Here is a 7,004-nt window from a genome sequence, read left to right as displayed (position 1 = left end):
ATCCATCCATCCATCCATCCATCCATCCATCCATCCATCCATCCATCCATCCATCCATCCATCTTCTTCCGCTTATTCAGGGTCGGGTCGCGGGGGCAGCAGCTTAAGAAGGGAGGCCAGACTTCCCTCCCCCCAGTCACTTGTTCCAGCTCCTCCACGGGAATCCCAAGGCGTTCCCAGACCAGTTGAGAGACATAGTCCCTCCAGCGTGTCCTGGGTCTTCCCCGGGGCCTCCTCCCAGTTGGACTTGCCAGGAACACCTCACCAGGGAGGCGTCCAGGAGGCATCCTGACCGGATGCCTGAGCCACCTCAACTGGCTCCTCTCGAKGTGGAGGAGCAGCRGCTCTACTCTGAGTCCCTCCCGGATGACCGAGCTTCTCACCCTATCTCTAAGGAAGAGCCCAGCCACCCAGCGGAGGAAACCCATTTCAGCCGCTGGCATCCATGATCTTGTTCTTTCGGTCATGACCCGAAGCTAATGACCATAGATGAGGGTAGGAATGTAAATCAACCAGTAAATAGAGAGCTTTGCTTTTAGACTCAGCTCTTTCTTCACCATGACGGACCGGTACAGCGCCCGCTTCACGGCAGACGTTGCGCCAATCTGCCGTGATTGGATCTATAATATAGATTCAGTGTAACTTTTGCAGTACATATATGTAACTGTTGCCCTTCTGTGATCACTTAAAAGATAATCATTGACTGAGTATTTTACATTTTCGCAATACAGTTAGTTGGAATAGGTGTTTTGGTTTCTAAGCATGTTAGAGATTATTTTGTTTTTGCAGCTTATAATTTTGTGCACTTTTCTAGATATGTTTTCCCATTTCCAATTAACTTTTTAATCTAATTATGCCATTCTCAAAAGTGAGCACAACAGTCTCTGGAACAACCCATTTTCCTGTTCACTGTTCCTGTTTGGAACACACTGCTTTCATTTAATGATTTAGTTACACAGCATCAGCAAGTCATAATTGTTGTGCCCATTTTTATTACTTTACAAACACCAAGTAGCACAATTATTTGCCTTAATGAAATATATTTTCTACCAAAATTAGTGAGGTTGGATCGCTATGATGTTGATCATAACTGTATTTGTATTTTAATAACGGTATATCACTAGTTTAATATAAATAGAGTTGTCTACAAGCATTTACTGACTTGGTTACCATAGGTCTTCTGAAACATACCATAAAACCTTAAGTATAAGCATGTGCTCAAAGCTACCACATAATTATTCACAGACTCAGGTCTAGTACCACCCAACTCACATTGCCAATGCTGATGTCAGCTTTGTCTGATATACTGTTACAATTCTGTCATCAGAAATAACATCATTTGATGCTGTTGCTCCAACAGCAACTGAATGGTTAGAGCTTTTCAGTCCTTTCAGAGACAGTTGTTTGTCCGATTACTTTCAAAGGACTTGACACTACCTTCTGACTGTCTCCAGCTGCACTGAACTAACGCTGAAAAGGGCTGCATTTTAAAAGGAAAAAGGCTCAGATTCCAACAAGATAATATTTTTTTATCTCCTGTACGTCATTGTGGGTCATCATCCAGGCAAATTGCTGGGAGTGTGTTTCTATGTCAACAGCAAACGTAAACACCGTCAATCCATTCAAAATATTCTTAGTGAAGAAAAGCATTAGTCATAGGGAGTGGCTAGTGTAAACATGAACTCGTCATGATGTTTCGATTTAGCCAATCTCTGTTTTGTTCGTCATCCTGACCTCACTGGTTGGGATTTGTTAGGTTTCCTCTGACATGTGCACATAGGGGAGGAGATTGAGGACAGATGGTTAAATTGCAGGCTTGTTTAAACATTAAAAGAAGTGCAAAAATAGCTGTATTTTGAGAAAGAGAGCTTTATGTAATGGATTGATTTGGTATAACCCGTCATTCATATTGGCTAATACTGTGGTATTTTATATTTTTCTCAATTGCATATTCCTGTGTTCCTCCAACTGCTTATGTTTAACCAAATGACCTCATAAAAGAGCCATAAAATGTTTATGATCGTGAAGAGTGTTAACTGGTCAACACGCACAACCCTGCATTCTTTCTTGTAAGTGATGAACACACAGTAGCTCTTGTGTTAAATGAGGCCCTGCATGTTCTGACTTGTATGGGAAGCAGGTTTTAAATACCATTCCATCAAAATCAAAGCACTTATCTTAAGCAAGCTTTGAATTACTGCTGTAGTTTGGTTCTTCTTATCAGAATCACTAAACCAAAACAACATTAAGCCATAATTGGCCAGTATCATAAGAGCCCTTCACATGAATCTCATCCAACAGTGAAATCTTCTACTGAAATTAAAATGACAGAAGGAAGTTGGTGAAACTTAACATCCAAACGGGTGAAGATACTTAAAAGTTCAAGGGCTTTTAAACATTGTTTTTGACATGAATGCTATAGACATTGGAGGGTATCCATGCCGAACATCCGTTCTTCCTCTTATGACAAGTTTAAAGTGGAAATCATTCATGTTCTGTTTTTCCTTAAAGATCGCCATCTGTTCTTTCCATGAGAACAACTTTAACAGAGAAGACTCAGACCAATCTGGTCTGAGGGATTTCCTCCCATTTCCAATATATTTTTTTTTGTATAACCACAGCTAAATTATGTCAAAACCACCCAGTCCCAGACTCTGTGTGTTTCTGTGTAATCACCTAAGTGATTCTTCCCAGACAGATGACTCATAGCAGCATTTGTACCGGTCAGACTGGCATGTTGACCCTCAGATCACTGCACACTTTTGTGTGTGTATGTGCGGCAAGAATCCTTTTCTTGTTTTTCTCATGTGTAAAACGACATCTATGTTTGACCCCCTATTCATATCCCTCCTCCTCTAAATGTTTGACTGGAATGGGGTTAACCAGAAGGTCTATTGTGTGAAAGAATTTCCTCCTCTTTGAACTGTGAGACAAAATGAAAACTGATCATAATTAAAGAACTGTCATGAGAGCCAGCTCTGTGGTTTAGTTTGAAATTTAACAGACATGTGGCTTTTTAGGTGTATTTCAATCTGAATTTAAACAAAATATGAAAACAAAAAGGAAAAGAAGGTATTTTTGTTTTTATCTTTCACCCTCAACAAAAGGTGGTGTGTCTTCATGTACTGTGTCATGTCAAAATTAACCTAAATTTCTTATCTATTAAGTCATTAACATAAATTAAACCCCAGAGATGGTCAAGCTCAGAGTTTGAGAGTTAGTATCCTACAACTTTTAGATGTATTACTGCTTCTACACACCAAATTCAAATGATTGTCTCCTTACCAGGCCTCTGCAGTGCTTGAAGATGTTGATTAGATATTTGAAGAAGAACAATGTTCTTCACCTTCCTTTTTCTTTTATTAATAAAAGCACTTCCACTATGCAGTCATTCAAGGCCCAAAACCATGTTTCCTTTGTCTAGCTTGAGGTTAGCAGAAACACGTGGTTGAATTTTATGATCCATTGTCCAAAGCGAAGCGTGTATCCAAATCAGATAACAAAGCTTTACCTGATGTCGGTTCCCTCTGCTCCCTTTTTTGTTTGATCTTCACCGAAGGGTGGGGATTACTCTGTTTTATGATACTGTATGCTGCATTTGTGGTTCTGCAAATCAGATTTTTCCTTTCCGTTTCTTTTGTTTAATTAGTTTTGAAGTTAGTTTTCAGTTTTCTGTTCCATTTTGTCATAGTTCATTGCATAATCTGATTTGATTCCCGTTTTATTAGTCTGTACAAATTCCTTTCATCTTATCAGTAGCTATATTGCATGCCAGTAAAAGAAAAATGTTCTTTGCTGCATATTTCAGTTATGAAGCTGGGCTGTTTTGTAAATTCTCAGACTTGATAAGCACGTCAGTGATCATTGCTTGTTATGTGAGTTTCTTCTGCTGGTTGTCTGAATTACTACCTTCTCAAGTGTATAATCTTGACTTATGATTACAGAGATGCTGGTACCCCAATTCAACTAAAGAATTTTCATTCTATTAATAATTTAATTAGTAATAAATAATTAATTTAATCTTTATCATGACATTGTTTGTGCAAAAAATGTCACAATAGTGGGTGCATTCAAATTCAAAATTCTTTATTGATCCCACAGGGATCAAGAGGGGAATAATTGATGACGATGTTCTGTAGGAGTACAAAGCAGTGGTTGGTGAGGGCGGGAACAGTGACGATCAATCACCCGAATTCAATTACTTATTATTACACAAAGTCTGACATATATTTTTAATTTCCGATATTTATTTTTGTAGACATTGTCATCTCTGTGCTGAAACAACTCTGTCACGTTGATGTCAGTCACATGGTCAAAGCAGATTTCTGGGGAATTCCCCCATCGGATGCGTCCTTCGAAATTTTGTGCAAACCACCGAGGGGCAAACGGAGAACACGCAATGTTTTATCTGCAATGAGACTTTCAGTTAGTCGATGAGCTCCTCATGACATCTCATCCCTGAAGGCTGCTTGACAATGGCTGACTGAGACAAAGTCAAAAGAGAAGAAATGACAACAAGAAGGTTCTTTCTGGCAAAGTCAAAATCAAACTTGATCAATTTTCAACATTCAAATATCATTAATGCCGTTTTGTTCATTGTTTGTTTTACTTCTGTGTAATTTTTTCTTAAAAAGTTCAAAGATTTTTTTGACAACACCTCTGTTGTATTCCGTGCCATTCTAGAGACTTTCATTAAGAGTTTTTTTCTTTGTCTTATTTCTCAGATCCTGAGTGATAAAATCTAAGAAATCACCAAGGCACACAGCAAACTGAACCAGTACAGCCGTTCAGTATTAGTGCAACTTTTCCAGCACCATCAACAACTGTTTTTCCATGATCTTCCTGTCAGCAGTGCTGAGAAACAGGATTATGGAAGTCATGTGAACTTAGTTCTGTCTGTAAGCCAATGGCCTATTCGTGGACCTCTCTGATGCTGAAGATGGGCATCAAGGTGTTTGGAAATGTTGAAATCCCCCAGTCAAAATTAACATTATTAAATCTCAGAATTCTGAAACCCTTTCTTTAAAGTCAAGAGTGAGACCAAGTAAACTTCTGAGGAGCATTACAAATATTTCTACTTCTGTAATGTCTTCTATTATTTCCTGTTTTTACTTTGTGTACCAAGTTTGAATAATGTATTACCTATAGTAGAAAACAAACCCAAATTTTCCAAATAAGGCTTGGATATGAGAAGAAATAAATGTGTTTCCACAGCCATTGAGGAAGCTTTACTGTAAATGGGAAGGAAACAATCTCAGGGTTTCCACAAAGAGGATGGACTGACATTCTTTCCTGTTCTTCACAAACAGGATAGGGATTTATGAGGTTTCAGTGGAAACAGGGCAGATGTTAAGTGGCAAGTTGTTGATTAGAGTGAGTTCAGCATTTTATATTTTAACATTTCTGTAGTTCACATGTGAACTGAAGTGTAGTGATAAACAAACGAACAAGTGTTTTCCTTGAAAATGTTGTATTTTGGAAGGTATATTACAATATCTAACAGCTAACAGGAGGGAAACTGCCAAGTTGGGCGGGTATGGAACTTTACTCCCTGCAGCGGAAAAAACGCCTTTGGAAAGAAAAGTCAGCAGAAAAAAAAAGTTGCTGAAATGGGAGGAAACTCTTCTGAGTTCCAAATATCACTCTGGATCGTTCTAATATTACTTACTGAGATAAAGGAATATCTGAAAATAGACTTTAAGCCTGTAAAAACAGAACTAGAAAGCTTACTATGTTCATGCAAAAAAAGACCAATGTAGTCATAAATAATACATGTTGGCATTATTTCAGAGGCTATGAAAGGTGAAATTCATAGCCTCTGAAAAGGCTATGAAACAAAGGAGAAATTGATGTGCTAGTTTTGCAAATGGTGGATTGTTTGCCAAGAAAAGGGTATTTCAGTGAAATTACATGCAACATGGAAATTTGAAAATCTTGATATAGCAAATGATATGAATCATTTGCTATATCAATAGCAAATGAATCACCAATATGAATCACCATCAAGCTAACGTTGCACTGCACCCTTCAAGATCTGCTGACATGGCATTAATGCCACAAATCTCTTACTCTTACTACTAATTGTATGGAAGAGCTTGTGTATTGTGACCTTATTTAACAGTATCCTGAAGGTAGTAACTTGATCTGAAAACCCACCCATAAGACTACACATTTTTGATATGCAATAATAACATCTTAAATATTGAAGGAACTTAAAACCCCTTTTTCATAAGTTGTTCAATCATTTTAAATTTTACTGACATTGGTGGAAAAGCCTTTAGCAAACCTTATTTTCATATTGTACTATATGCATTTCTTCTTAGGATAAAAGTTCTGAAAGATAATCATCAAACTACAGAGATTAGCATCAAAGCTGTAGAGGGTGAAATGTGTCAGAGATGTTACTGGGAAGGAGACGTTTCATGACACACAGTTCCAACATGCTGGAATATGCTTTTATATGAAAAGAGATACTGTGCAAGAAATATACATTGGGAGGAAGTGAAGTTTTATTTTAGTTTCTCTATCACTTTACTTATAGTTAATGTACCTCCCCCTTCCCTCTGTCCCACTCCTAACCGTCTCACATTCCTTCTCAGTTTCTCATTCAGGCCGCAGGCATTGAAGTTGTGGAGGTTTTTAAGTACCTGGGTGTTTATTTCAACAATTACCTGAACTCATGGGCAACATCCTGCGAAGCACTGTTTACCATTGTGTTGTTTGCTCTACAATGCACCATGCTGTGGTCCGATCGAGTTAGACAGAACAAGCTGGCTAAGAGAGCCAGATCCAATAACAGTCAAGGTGGCGCTCTTCATGTAAAGATTTCCAGTGGAAAAACCACTGTCATAACATTTGTTAAAGTACATAATAAACAGCAGCAATTAGTTTATGGATTAACTGTGAAAGCAGTTCAGGCAGAGACAGTGAACATATTTGACATAGAAACAAAACCTACACATTCTTGGAATCTTTGTATCTAGTTACAAACATGCTCTATCAGA

The sequence above is a fragment of the Poecilia reticulata genome, linkage group LG5 (assembly GCF_000633615.1).
Source record: "Poecilia reticulata strain Guanapo linkage group LG5, Guppy_female_1.0+MT, whole genome shotgun sequence".
Lineage (NCBI taxonomy): Eukaryota > Metazoa > Chordata > Actinopteri > Cyprinodontiformes > Poeciliidae > Poecilia > Poecilia reticulata.
Note: the sequence above shows the minus strand (reverse complement) of the source record.